The 14,813-nt window shown below is 40.5% G+C and overlaps 1 protein-coding gene across 2 annotated transcripts in view; it reads right to left on the bottom strand.

The window, feature by feature from the left end:
• Window positions 1–14,813, bottom strand: part of pard3bb (par-3 family cell polarity regulator beta b) — a 416,753-nt gene that overhangs the window by 164,989 nt on the left and 236,951 nt on the right. The gene's annotated exons all lie outside the window — the stretch shown is intronic.

Genomic DNA, 14,813 nt, shown 5'->3' with positions numbered 1-14,813 from the left:
GCTGATATGTAACATGTAGAAGACCTAATGAGACTTTAATAAGGGTCAGGGCTGCAGTGGGCCTGGTGCCAGACACAAACACTCTAGTGCAAGCCAGAAAGCTGTCACAGGACCTTGGAATTTTCCACTTGTGAACTATTAAACCAATCGTTCTAACAAGAATGCAATGCAGATTTTACTTTAAAGGAGTTAAAATAATAGTACGTGAATTACTATATACTACATGGACAAAAGTATTGGGACACTCCTTGTAATTATTAAATTTAAGGTGATTCAGCCCCACCATTTTCGGCATTTAGCTGCATTTACTTATATCGACTTTCTCACTTACTAAACCGCTTGTCCAATCAGGGTCGCTGGGGGTGGTGGAGCCTATCCCAGCTTTTCAATGGGCGCAAGGCACACAGTAACACCCTGGACGGGGCGCCAGTCCATCTCAGGGCAGACACACACACACACCTATAAGGCAATTTAATGTCTTCAATTAACTGTGGGAGGAAATCAGAGCTCCCGGAGGAAACCCACACAAACACGGGGAGAACATGCAAACTCCACAAAGAAAGGACCCGGACCGCCCAGTCTGGGGATCAAACCCAGGACCTTCTTGCTGTGAGGCAACAATGCTACCCACCGAGCCACCGTGCCACCCGACTTACAGTACTGTAACAGTATATATTGTCTAAGCAACTGAAGGTTAAGAGCCTTGCTCAAGAGCCAAACAGTGGCAACCTGGCAGCTGTGAGGCTTGAACCAGTGACCTTTCGATTACTAGTCCAGTACCTTAACCGCTAGGCTACAACTGCCCTCACCAAGTAGTAACAGATAAAATATATCAGTAATTTAAAAGAAATGATATGCTTCATGTCCCAGTGTCTAACAGACAGAACCCAGACAGCTCCAACTGGGAATCGAACCTAGGACCTTCTTGCTGTGAGGTGACAGTGCTACACACCGACCCACCGTGCCACCAGAAACTCCATACAACTGTACAACTGGGCACACAGTCAGGTCGGTAGCACAACTAAGATTCGAATTTGAGACCTTAAACTTTCTGTGGCGGTGAGCTGGCATATCAGACCGCTGTGCCACCCAAAAATGCATTAATTTTGAGCCAAACTTTAAAGATGGCTTAAGTGCCGACCAACTACAAGCATGAGCACTAACAAATGTGGAGAAACCAGAAGCAGAACTGCAGCACTTGCACAAGAGTGTAAAAGCCCAGTGCGAGTGCGGATGAGAGAGTGAATGCATTAGAAACTACGTGAGGTGGACGCTCTCTCCGTCTCGCTCGCCTCTGTGATGTCCTGCACTTATGAAAATGACTTTTTAAACCCACGACTCTGTAGCGGCTGATGAATGAGGGGACTGAGCCGGAGAGCAGGAGCTCCATCCATCAGAACCCTTCCTCTTCCTTCTCCCTTTATCACTCCGTCCCTTCATCTCTGCCACGCTCCGGCCTTCTTTCTGCTCTCAATATCCTGCACCTGAAAGCATTAGCCTGAGAGCCGCCGCCCCGCCACGCATTCATAAGTGAGGAAATCGTTGTATCGACGGACGCGGCACTCTGCCGGAATTCCAATCAGCCGCTACCGCATGAACGGCGCACCTCTGTGTTTGGTTAATGGCTGTTTAAATGAAAGTGGAAGCAGAAACTGTGGTTTAATTTGTACAATCGTGCTCGGGCCGTGTAGGGCAGGAGCAGAGAGCAGAGCGGAGACGACTGTATAAGTCACACTGGTGGGGGTTTTAAACCTCCTAAACTTTAGTTTGGGATAATTCCTGTCCATTATTTACTAAGCTAATAATGTATGATGAAAACAAAAGCATGAGGAGGTTTCTTCTATGCTATATTGAATAAGGGTGCTACAGTGGCTCGGTGGGTAGCAATGCCACCTGGGTTTGATGTTCTCCATGTCTGTGTGGGTTTCTTCTGGTTGCTCTGGGTTTCCTCTCACGAGTTCAAACACACACACAGTCAAGTAACTGGAGCTACTAACGTGTGTGTGTGTGTGTGTGTGATTGCTCTGTGATGGACTGGTGACCAGTCCAAGGTGTTTCCTACCTTTTTCACCACAGTGAATCAGACCCATCGGGACCCTGAACACTGTGGTAAAACAGACAGTGAATGGAAAAGACAATTCATCACTATCAAATTACAAAAAAAATGGGTCACAGTGGGTCCAGAACTCCATCCAAAACTCCTGGATGCAAGGTAAGAATACACCCAACAGGAACCATCACACCTAGTGCCAACTTAGAGTAGCTGATTCATCCGGAGAAAACCCAGCGAGACACAAGGAGAACAGACGGAGAACAGACAGGGAACAGAGGTAAAGATCAGACTCAGGTCCACAGAACCTGTGCTGAGGGGCATCAGTTCTAAGGATCATATTGGAGTAAAAAGCTTCTGGAGGCATGTCTACCATGTGACAAGCAAAAGGAATGTAAACATGGCAGCCAGGCTTAGTGTTTTTAACTCAGTCAAACAACTATTTATTCGAAAGAAATAATAATAAGAATTAAATGAGTGCACCTTCAAGAGAAGCAGAGAACCAGGCCGACACGGTCACTTACAACAACAATGCAGGAGTGACAAGATGAAAAAATAAAAAGCTGATTTAAAGCTGCTGGTCTCCTGAGAGCTGACAGACTCTAGTGTGAAAGCAGGATGATGAAGAAGCAAACATGTGAATTGAAGCTTCTATATAGCAACCCGCTGCTTTTCAACCTGAGTTTAAAAAGCGAGCGTCCTGTAATTCCTGCTGTCCACCGACGCCACGATCCGGCAGCTTTAGGGTCGATCCGGAACAGACGAGGCTCGGGAGTGCCACTGGGTGCAGGAACGTGTTAGTAAACAAAAATAAGGACGGCGTGCAAACAGCCTGCAGCGTGTTAACGTCGGACAGCGGCGTCGAGCGGGAAGGTTAAACACGAAGGTGTGAAGCCTGCGAGTGTGTGTCTGTATCACCAGGTGTGTTATGTCTGACAGTCGACACGGTAAACACCGCCGCGGATGCCTGGTACCGCACCTCGCGTGTGTTTGGGTGAACCCCATTAAGGACGAGACAAACAGACGACACCTGTTAGCGCAGCGAGGCGAGCGCTGCATCCCCACGCTTACAAGATACGAGGAGAAAACAGGATCTCGAAGGTCAACTGTCTCAGTGATGCTCCTGCTGAAGGCTCGTCATCCTCCGCCTGTTTGTTCCTGTCAAACTGAGAAAGTGCGCCGTGTGCGCGACAGATTCTGCCCGTCACTTCAGGCACAGGGTGGCTCGGTGGGTAGCACCGTCGCCTCACAGCAAGAAGGTCCTGGGTTCGATCCCCAGGCGGGGAATTCTGTGTGGAGTTTGCATGTTCTCCCCGTGTCTGCGTGGGTTTCCTCCGGGAGCTCCGGTTTCCTCCCACAGTCCGAAAACATGCAGCCAGATTAATTGGAGACACTGAATTGCCCTATAGGTGAATGATTGTGTGTATGTGTATGTGTGTCTGCCCTGCGATGGACTGGCGCCCCGTCCAGGGTGTTACTGTGTGCCTTGCGTCCATTGAAAAGCCGGGATAGGCTCCTGGGTTCGAGCTCCGGTTTCCTCCCACAGTCCAAAGACACACAAGTGAGGTGAACTGGAGATATAAAATTGTCCATGACTGTGTTTGATATTAACTTTGTGAACTGATGAATCTTGTGTAATGAGTAACTACCGTTCCTGTCATGAATGTAACCAAAGTGTAAAACATGACGTTAAAATCCTAATAAATAAATAAATAAACCACCAAGCTATTTCATCAAATGAGGAATGGGCCAAAATCATGCTGGGCACCAATGATTTGATCCAAATCCAAGAGTGGCACAAGCCTTGGTATGAAAACCTGCAGCCACAGGTTACAGAATGGTTCAGAATTTAGATGAAGATTTAATATATATGTGCTGGGTTAATAAAGTGGATTGTTTGTTTATTAGGATTTTAGCGTCATGTTTTACACTTTGGTTACATTCAAGACAGGAACGGTAGTTTCTCATTACACAAGGTTCATCAGTTCACAATTTTAATATCAAACACAGTCCTGGACAATTTTGTATCTCCAATTCACCTCACTTGCACGTCTTTGTACTGTAGGAGGAAACCCATGGCCCGGACCGCCCCACCTGGGGACCGAACCCAGGACCTTCTTGCTGTGAGGCGACAGTGCTACCCACTTAGCCACTGTGCCGCCCCAATAAAGTTGATTAGTGCAAAAACAACTAAATATATATTATAGACACCACGTTTCTGCATTTCTAGGCATCCATCCTGTTGTTTGCTGACTTTATGGCACATTAAGCTTAATACTAAGTTTAATATTTAATATTTTGTTGTGTTATTGTGAACTAAAATGAGAAGAATTTCATACACAGGATCCGCGTTACATCACTTATTAGAGGGTCGCCTCCGCACCTCAATAAGAAACGTGCCAGACTGGAACAGCTGACAGAGTCGTTCACATCATCCACTAATGGTCAGTTTAAAAAAATATGGACAAACCTTGCTATGCTCTGGTGTGTAGAAATGGTCACTGGGGGGGAAGCAAGGAACAAGACAGTGGTGCATCATTTCTACTGTAGATGTAGATCTAGTCTCCTTCTAACAATGGTTTGGCCAACATGTGTTATTGCTCATAATTAAGGCCCTACCAAATATACGGCCGTGAAAATCGAGTCATGAAATTGGCCATTTCTCGTGTGATGGATGGATGGATAAATGGATGGATATTTAGATAAATGGATGGATATTTAGATAAATGGATGGATGGATGGATAGATAGATAAATGGATGGATGGATGGATAGATAGATAAATGGATGGATGGACATATAGATAAATGGATGGATGGATAGATAAATGGATGGATGGATGGATAGATAGATAAATGGATGGATGGATGGATAGATAGATAAATGGATGGATGGATGGATATTTAGATAAATGGATGGATGGATGGATAGATAGATAAATGGATGGATGGATGGATAGATAGATAAATGGATGGATAGATGTATAGATAAATGGATGGATGGATATATAGATAAATGGATGGATGGATGGATATATAGATAAATGGATGGATGGATGGATGGATGGATATATAGATAAATGGATGGATGGATGGATGGATGTATAGATAAATGGATGGATGGATGGATATATAGATAAATGGATGGATGGATGGATGGATGGATATATAGATAAATGATGGATGGATGGATATATAGATAAATGGATGGATGGATGGATATATAGATAAATGATGGATGGATGGATGGATATATAGATAAATGATGGATGGATGGATGGATATATAGATAAATGGATGGATGGATGGATGGATGGATGGATATATAGATAAATGGATGGATGGATGGATGGATGGATATATAGATAAATGGATGGATGGATGGATGGATGGATGGATATATAGATAAATGGATGGATGGATGGATGGATGGATATATAGATAAATGGATGGATGGATGGATATATAGATAAATGGATGGATGGATGGATATATAGATAAATGGATGGATGGATGGATGGATGGATATATAGATAAATGATGGATGGATGGATATATAGATAAATGGATGGATGGATGGATATATAGATAAATGATGGATGGATGGATGGATATATAGATAAATGATGGATGGATGGATGGATATATAGATAAATGGATGGATGGATGGATGGATGGATGGATATATAGATAAATGGATGGATGGATGGATGGATGGATATATAGATAAATGGATGGATGGATGGATGGATGGATGGATATATAGATAAATGGATGGATGGATGGATGGATATATAGATAAATGGATGGATGGATGGATGGATGGATGGATATATAGATAAATGGATGGATAGATATATAGATAAATGGATGGATGGATGGATATATAGATAAATGATGGATGGATGGATGGATATATAGATAAATGGATGGATGGATGGATGGATATATAGATAAATGGATGGATGGATGGATGGATGGATGGATATATAGATAAATGGATGGATGGATGGATGGATGGATGGATATATAGATAAATGATGGATGGATGGATGGATATATAGATAAATGGATGGATGGATGGATGGATGGATATATAGATAAATGGATGGATAGATATATAGATAAATGGATGGATGGATGGATGGATGGATATATAGATAAATGGATGGATAGATATATAGATAAATGGATGGATGGATGGATATATAGATAAATGGATGGATGGATGGATATATAGATAAATGGATGGATGGATGGATGGATGGATATATAGATAAATGGATGGATGGATGGATATATAGATAAATGGATGGATGGATGGATGGATATATAGATAAATGATGGATGGATGGATATATAGATAAATGGATGGATGGATGGATATATAGATAAATGGATGGATGGATGGATGGATGGATATATAGATAAATGATGGATGGATGGATGGATGGATATATAGATAAATGATGGATGGATGGATGGATATATAGATAAATGGATGGATGGATGGATGGATGGATGGATATATAGATAAATGATGGATGGATGGATATATAGATAAATGGATGGATGGATGGATGGATGGATGGATATATAGATAAATGATGGATGGATGGATATATAGATAAATGGATGGATGGATGGATATATAGATAAATGGATGGATGGATGGATGGATATATAGATAAATGGATGGATATATAGATAAATGATGGATGGATGGATATATAGATAAATGGATGGATGGATAAATGGATAAATGGATGTATAAATGGATGGATGGATGGATATATAGATAAATGGATGGATGGATATATAGATAAATGATGGATGGATGGATGGATATATAGATAAATGATGGATGGATGGATATATAGATAAATGGATGGATGGATAAATGGATAAATGGATGTATAAATGGATGGATGGATGGATGGATATATAGATAAATGGATGGATGGATGGATATATAGATAAATGGACTGATGGATGGATATATAGATAAATGATGAATAGATGGATATATAGATAAATGGATGTATAAATGGATGGATGGATCACTTTATTAATCCCAAAGGGAAAGCCAAGTAATATGCATTTGCTGTGAAATTCAAAATTGAAGGTTTGTCTTTAGCATTTTTCAGTTTGTCCTAGCAATCCTACAGCAGTTAAGTTAGTGTACCAGACTTTTCTATGGTGTAGTTTGCGGTGCTGACCATGTTCGATGTGTGTGTTTACCTATTGAGAGCACTTTGTCTCTTTGTGGATTCCATAATTAATGGAAAAGTGTGTTTCTCTACACACAAGATCATCTCTCTGTAGTCTGAGCTGCACCTCAAAAGAACAAGTCAGTAAAGTATTCGGCTCCCGATAGTTTGTCTATGTAGAGTTTATTTCTTTCTTTATAAACTCAGCAAACTCTAAAGACGCTCGGTCACACCAGCAATCAGTTATACAAATGAGATGTTAAAGTCTAAAGCACGAGTCAAGTAACTGAGTTTGGAAAACTGGCGACCGATTCTGTGAATGCACTTTGGGGGTCAATACACGGATGAGAATTTTCATCTTTGAGACCATCGCTGGATGTTCTAGATTTACATTCAACTATTAAGGTAGCTTTGATGCGTATTGTAGCTTCTATTTATTATATTATTCAATGTATGAGTGTTTTTTAATGACCTCCATAAAATGTGGCTCTTTTCTTTATAAATCCGTGAAATCTGTGATTTTTCTGTGAATTTAGTAGAGCCCTAATCATAAGTCCAGAACCTTGTGGAATCATCATGGGTTGACAGCTAGTAAAAATCTCTCTCTCTCTCTCTCTCTCTCTCTCTCTCTCTCTCTCTCTCTCTCTCTCTCTCTCTCACTAGACTGTGTTATGATATTTAAGCTGGAGGAGACGAATGGCTCTGATAATTGCTGGCGACAGTCTTTTAAAAGGCATCTCATAATTACAGTTCACCTTTATTGGGTTAGTGGGGAGCGCAGAACTACAGGGGGTCACCGCCACTCAAGAGAGGGTTACAGAGGTACAGAACAAGAAAGAGAGACTGTCATTGTGAAAACAGGGTGATGGATGGCTAGGAACGGTTACTGGCACGCTAGTGTAGGGGTTTTACATCCATCTTTCATGAAAGAGTAAACCAAATAACCAAATACTAAAGCCTGGAGACGTGGGTGACCTACAGGGATTTACTACACATGAACATGGGACACAGTCATTCATTAAATCAGTCATCCTTAATCTCTTCACCCCTAATTAGACAGTGGTGGGTCCAGTGCCATCTAAAAACACAGGGTGAACGACAGGAGTACAGCCTGGACAAGTCATCAACCACAAACTTTCACTTACATTATAATACCCAGGGTTATGTAAAGCAGTCAGTCCACCCTCAGTCCACCCTCTGCATGTTTTTGTGAGGTAGCAAGAAACCAGGAGTAGGCATAGAAACTACACTATCGACAAGGGAAATCAAAGTCTAAATTAAACATCTAAATAAATTAATAATAACAATAACAATAATAATAATACTAATACTAATAATAACAAACAAAACAACAATTATTATTATTAATTCGATGTTTTATGTTAATATTATTATTGTTATTATTATTATATTATTATCATTATTATTTAGATGTTTTACGCTATTATTATTATTACTGTTATTATTATTAATGTTGTTATTATAATTTAGATGTTTTATGTTATTATTATTATCATCATCATTATTATTATTATTTAGATGTTTTACGCTATTATTATTATTATTTTATTATTATTATTATTAGTTATTATTTATATTTTACTATTATTATTAGTAGTAATTATTATTATTGTTATTATTATTATTGTTATTAGTTATTATTATTACTGTTATTATTATTGTTGTTGTAATTATAATTTAGATGTTTTATGTTATTATTATATCATCATCATTATTACTATTATTTAGATGTTTTACGCTATTATTATTTTATTATTATTATTACTGTTATTATTATTATTGTTATTATTATTATTATTGTTGTTGTTGTTATAATTTAGATGTTTTATGTTATTAGTATTATTATTTAGATGTTTTATATTATTATTATTATTATTATTTTGTTTATGTTTTAAACTGTTATCGTCATCATTATTTATTTAGATGTTGTAGATTATTATTATTATATCATTATAATTATTATTTAATTAGATGTTATAATAATGATAAATAATAAATGATGATAATAATAACAATAATAATAAATACATACATAAATAAATAAATAATTGAATAACTTTTTAATTAGATCATGTTACCGACTCACTCACATATGTACTAGTACTAGACCGGAATTATGTTGAATAATTGAATAAACTGAGATTAATCCAGCAATGAGAAATTAAACACAATCCACCAAAACACTTCCTGTATGACAGAAAGGACGAGACTAAAGGACGAGAGTAAATAACCTGGACAAAATTTGGACTCTGAACACACACACACACACACACACACACACACACACACACACACACACACACCTCACTACCAGATGGCTTTTTCCACAAGACAAATTAATCCATCAATCCCAATAAGACAAACACGGTGGCCTTCAGCTCGCATCAACAGCAAAATCTGTTTCAACGTTAACGCAGAGCAGAGGGAAGAAAACTCGGCGCTAAAAAACTGTGACACAGCGAGGAGGAGAAGTAACAGGATGACAGCCGAGCTCTCAACAGGCTGAAGCAAAGCTGTTTGTTTTCACAATTACACACAGGAGCAAATCAAACCACCGCTGATTCCTTAACACCGAGCGGCTTCTGAACGGCCTCGACTGTTCACCGTGGAAGCATCGTGATTTCTGCTTCCACACACACACACGTCAGGACCACGACAGAGGATGAAGAATGGGACAAAGTAAGCACGATGACAGGAGTACTCACACATCACACACAGACTGGCAGACAAATAAATAAATAAATCAAACGAGTGCAAAGAGAGAAGAGAAAAATCAAAGAACAGAAGAAGAGAACAAGCCGAGACGTCCGCTGGAGGAAGGATGAAGGTGTGTAAGTGTGTGTTTTAAAGAAGACGAGGATCCCAGACGCTGTGTGACAGATTTATTCATTATTAATTTATTTATTAGGATTGTAACGTCATGTTTTACACTTTGGTTACATTAATGACAGGAACGGTAGTTACTCATTACACAAGATTCATCAGTTCAAGTTTATTGTCAAGCAGTCTTGGACAATTTTGTATCTCCAGTTTACCTCACTTGCACGTCTTTGTACTGTGGTAGGAAACCCACACGGACACGAGGAAAACATGCAAACTCCACACAGAAAGGACCCGGACCCCCTACTTGGGGATAGAACCCAGGACCCTTTCTCTGTGAGGCGACAGTGCTACCCACCAAGCCAAGGGGGAGAGCTCAGTTCCCAAGGTTATGCCTCAGAAATCAGGCAATCATCTGTGTTTCAGTTAACACACACACAGTTGTGTGTGTGTGTGTGTGTGTGTGTGTGTGTGTGTGTGTGTGTGTGTGTGTGTGTGTGTGTGTGTGTGAACTGCAGACTCAGAGAGAAAGTAATCTGGAGAAGGTTGTTACCAACAGAAAGGAAGCCGAGTCGGAGAGACTTCATCAGCACAACCGTCAAATACAATCAATATTTCTCTCCAACACACTAAATTACTCACGTACCAGCCAGCACAGTTTCTGTCCTTCACCCTCTCACTCATACAAGTGCCAACCGTACCGACCGCGCCAACCACGCCAACCTTTTCCAGATGTACACATGTGTAACAGAAATGCAAGTCACAACAGTCTTGAGAACTTAATGATTTCTGCATTTTTTCACTTTTTATGTTATTTTCTGTGTATGTAGTGATCGGAACGCAAACTTTTGGGACACTGTCGTGGAAAAATAAGGTGATATGATAAATAAAAACAAAGATTACAGCTGACTGGATTGGAAGGACTTATTGGCACGATTGTGGGTTCTTACAGCAGCGGAATAGCTGAAGAACAAGGAACAGGAATCTGCCCCTCCGTTTATACTGCTCTGTTCAAATTACATTGGGTGTTGGACTTTGGAACCTCCATTCTGTGCTAACTGTTGTTTCTTATCTGCTTATAACTTAACGACATGTTGCTTATCTCTGTACTTTAGACTCCCAGCCACCTCAAGCGCCAACATAACGATTTAACAACTATAATGACTTAATACACAAGCAACATATGTATTACTAATATCCAGGTTACATTAAGCATTAAATCTTTTCCATGGAAAATTCTCAGCACTGCAGTGACACTGACATGGTGGTGGTGTGTTAGTGTGTGTTGTGCTGGTATGAGTGGATCAGACACAGCAGCGCTGCTGGAGTTTTTAAACACCTCACTGTCACTGCCGGACTGAGAATAGTCCACCAACCAAAAATATCCAGCCAACAGCACCCTGTGACCACTGATGAAGGTCTAGAAGATGACCGACTCAAACAGCAGCAATAGATGAGCGATCGTCTCTGACTTTACATCTACAAGGTGGACCGACTAGGTAGGAGTGTCTAATAGAGTGGACAGTGAGTAGACACGGTAATTAAAAACTCCAGCAGCGCTGCTGTGTCTGATCCACTCATACCAGCACAGCACACACTAACACACCACCACCATGTCAGTGTCACTGCAGTGCTGAGAATCATCCACCACCTAAATAATACCTGCTCTGTGGTGGTCCTGACCATTGAAGAACAGCATGAAAGGGGGCTAATAAAGCATGCAGAAAAACAGATGGACTACAGTCAGTAATTGTAGAACTACAAAGTGCTTCTATATAGTAAGTGGAGCTGATAAAATGGACAGTGAGTGTAGAAACAAGGAGGTGGTTTTAATGTTATGGCTGATCAGTGTATAATGCTTCAATTTAATAATAATATTTATAGTGACACACTAAGGCTTAAATCAGGTAACTCAAGCTCGATTTTGGAGGGACTGTGTCTGTATGAACACAATCCAACTGTGATGACTCCTTCCACCCAAAAAAACCTAAAACCCATCCTGAATACTGACCAGAGTATTCAAACCAAGAGTAAAAACAACCCGACACCCTATCAACTTAGTCCATGCGCAGAACGTCTAACCCTTAGCAACAGACTCTCTTCTTTTGCTTATTTATTTGAACAGAAATTCCTGACCTGGATGTGCCGGCGTACTTGGCACGGCATATAAAACCTCAGACAGATCTGGAGGACTTTCCCCTCTCTGTCTGAACGGAGAAACAAAGGCGAGGAAACACATCTGCAGACGTCCTTTCACTGCCTGTCAGCGATTTTTATGATGGAATGATTCTTCTAAAAGGCTATTAACACAGGCCAGTGATTCAGAAGAGGCTCAAAAACAAAGAATCAAGTTAATCAAAATGAGACTGGTTTGGTTTGCCCAGTTGTAGCTCAACAAATCCTAAATGTATTTACAGTTGACCCTTGACTTACGAATTTAATTGGTTCCGAAGTCAAAATGTTTGTTAGTTAAACCTATTTTTCCCATAAGAAATAATGTAAACAGAATTAATCCGTGCCAGACCTCCAGAACCCCCCCTTACCTAACCTCTCTAATGTCTTAAATGCTCTTTTTTGTTATAAATAGAAGTATATTTTCCCCTAAATCTTAAATTATAGAATAGACATTCCTGTAATAGACAATAATAATAAACAACACACAGCAGTACTGTACATAAACACACACAACACATTTCAGTACGTGTGCTGTACCATACACCATAATACATTTCCTTCTTTTTTTATAAAATGTATCTACCTGAAACAACAATAACTCTCATATTTCTCTATTATTTCCTTCTTTATTTCAGTAGTGTTGTATTTCGTAGGTGTAATTTCACGAAAGAATAAATTCCTTCTTCTCTCACTCACTGTCCCCGCTGTCTGATACACAGTGACACCTACTGGCAGGAGTAATTATACAACAACAAATGTAATAGATTTGTTCATTTTCTCACCTCTGCACATTCTTTGGGACATTTTAATATTGAATTTTACAAAATATAAAGAAAACACAGAAAAACACCGCCCGCTGTCCGAATGTTCGCTCACTGTATATATATAGAGAGAGATGGTCAGAGTCAACTTGTTCGTGACGTCACGTGTTTCGCGAATTTCGGTTCATAATCCGAAATTTGTTTGTACGTTAAGTTGAAAGACATCGTTCGTAACCCAAACTTGTACGTATGGTAAACCGTTCATAACTCAAGGGTCTACTGTATTTATTTATTTGATTTTAAATTAGGGCTCATCTCTGTGTCGCTCAGAACCATTAAATATCAGCATCACACTGAGAGAAGTAGTAGTTTAGCTGAGCACAAACACACACAGGCAGTTTACATGACTGTGGTTGCTTATCAAAGCCCACAGTCGTGCCAGCTGCTGTGTGGTTGCGGTTTTGGCTGTTATTTGAGCGAGACATTTGCTCGTGCAGCATGTGATGTTCCTTTGGTGAGAAAGCCCCTCAGTAAACGATACAGGATCTGGTTACATGCAGATGAGCAGCGTCTGCTCCCTTCACGCCTGTTTCTCATCGCGAACGCCGGCTCGTCAGAACCGCGTCGGCCTCCATGCGAACGAGCGCTTGGCATTTATTACGTCTCATATTTTTGCATAAAGATCTTTAAACGAGGGCAGATGGCTCCAGAGACGATAACGAGATACTGTAAGAGAGAGCGTCTGTCAGATGAGGTAACCGACCTGCCCACGGTAACCAGTTTAAACCCACCAAAACTCACAGGTTTACAGTTTTACAGGTGGCATGAGGACGATTTATCGTTCAGTTATTCTTACACTGATTACAACTTCAAATCTTGCACACTGAACCGCCAATTTATTGGGTACACCTACATGGTACCTGCTTATATGGGTTACTACTGCATTATGTGCAGTAGATACACCCATCAAATGCAAAACAATGAAATACACACACACACACACACACACACATATACAGTATATATATATATATATACCTACCAGCCATAAAATTAAAACCACCTCCTTGTTTCTACACTCACTGTCCATTTTATCAGTTCCACTTACCATATAGAAGCACTTTGTAGCTCTACAATAACTGACTGTAGTCCATCTGTTTCTCTACATACTTTGTTACCCCCTTTCACCCTGTTCTTCAATGGTCAGGACCCCCACAGAGCAGGTATTATTTAGGTGGTGGACCATTCTCAGCGCTGCAGTGACACTGACATGGTGGTGGTGTGTTAGTGTGTGTTGTGCTGGTATGAGTGGATCAGACACAGCAGCGCTGCTGGAGTTTTTAAATACCGTGTCCACTCACTGTGCACTCTATTAGACGCTCCTACCTAGTTGGTCCACCTTGTAGATGTAAAGTCAGAGACGATCGCTCATCTATTGCTGGTGTTTGAGTCGGTCATCTTCTAGACCTTCATCAGTGGTCAGAGGACACTGCCCATGGGGCGCTGTTGGCTGGTTATATTATTGGTTGGTGGACTATTATCAGTCCAGCAGTGTCAATGAGGTGTTTAAAAACTCCAGCAGCACTGCTGGGTCTGATCCACTCATACCAGCACAACACACACTAACACACCACCACCATGTCAGTGTCACTGCAGTGCTGAGAATGATCCACCACCTAAATAATACCTGCTCTGTGGGGGTCCTGTGGGGGTCCTGACCATTGAAGAACAGCATGAAAGGGGGCTAACAAAGCATGTAGAAAAACAGATGAACTACA

This window comes from Trichomycterus rosablanca, chromosome 12 (genome assembly GCF_030014385.1).
Source record: "Trichomycterus rosablanca isolate fTriRos1 chromosome 12, fTriRos1.hap1, whole genome shotgun sequence".
Taxonomy (NCBI): Eukaryota; Metazoa; Chordata; class Actinopteri; order Siluriformes; family Trichomycteridae; genus Trichomycterus; species Trichomycterus rosablanca.
This window is presented reverse-complemented; position numbering and strand designations above follow the sequence as displayed.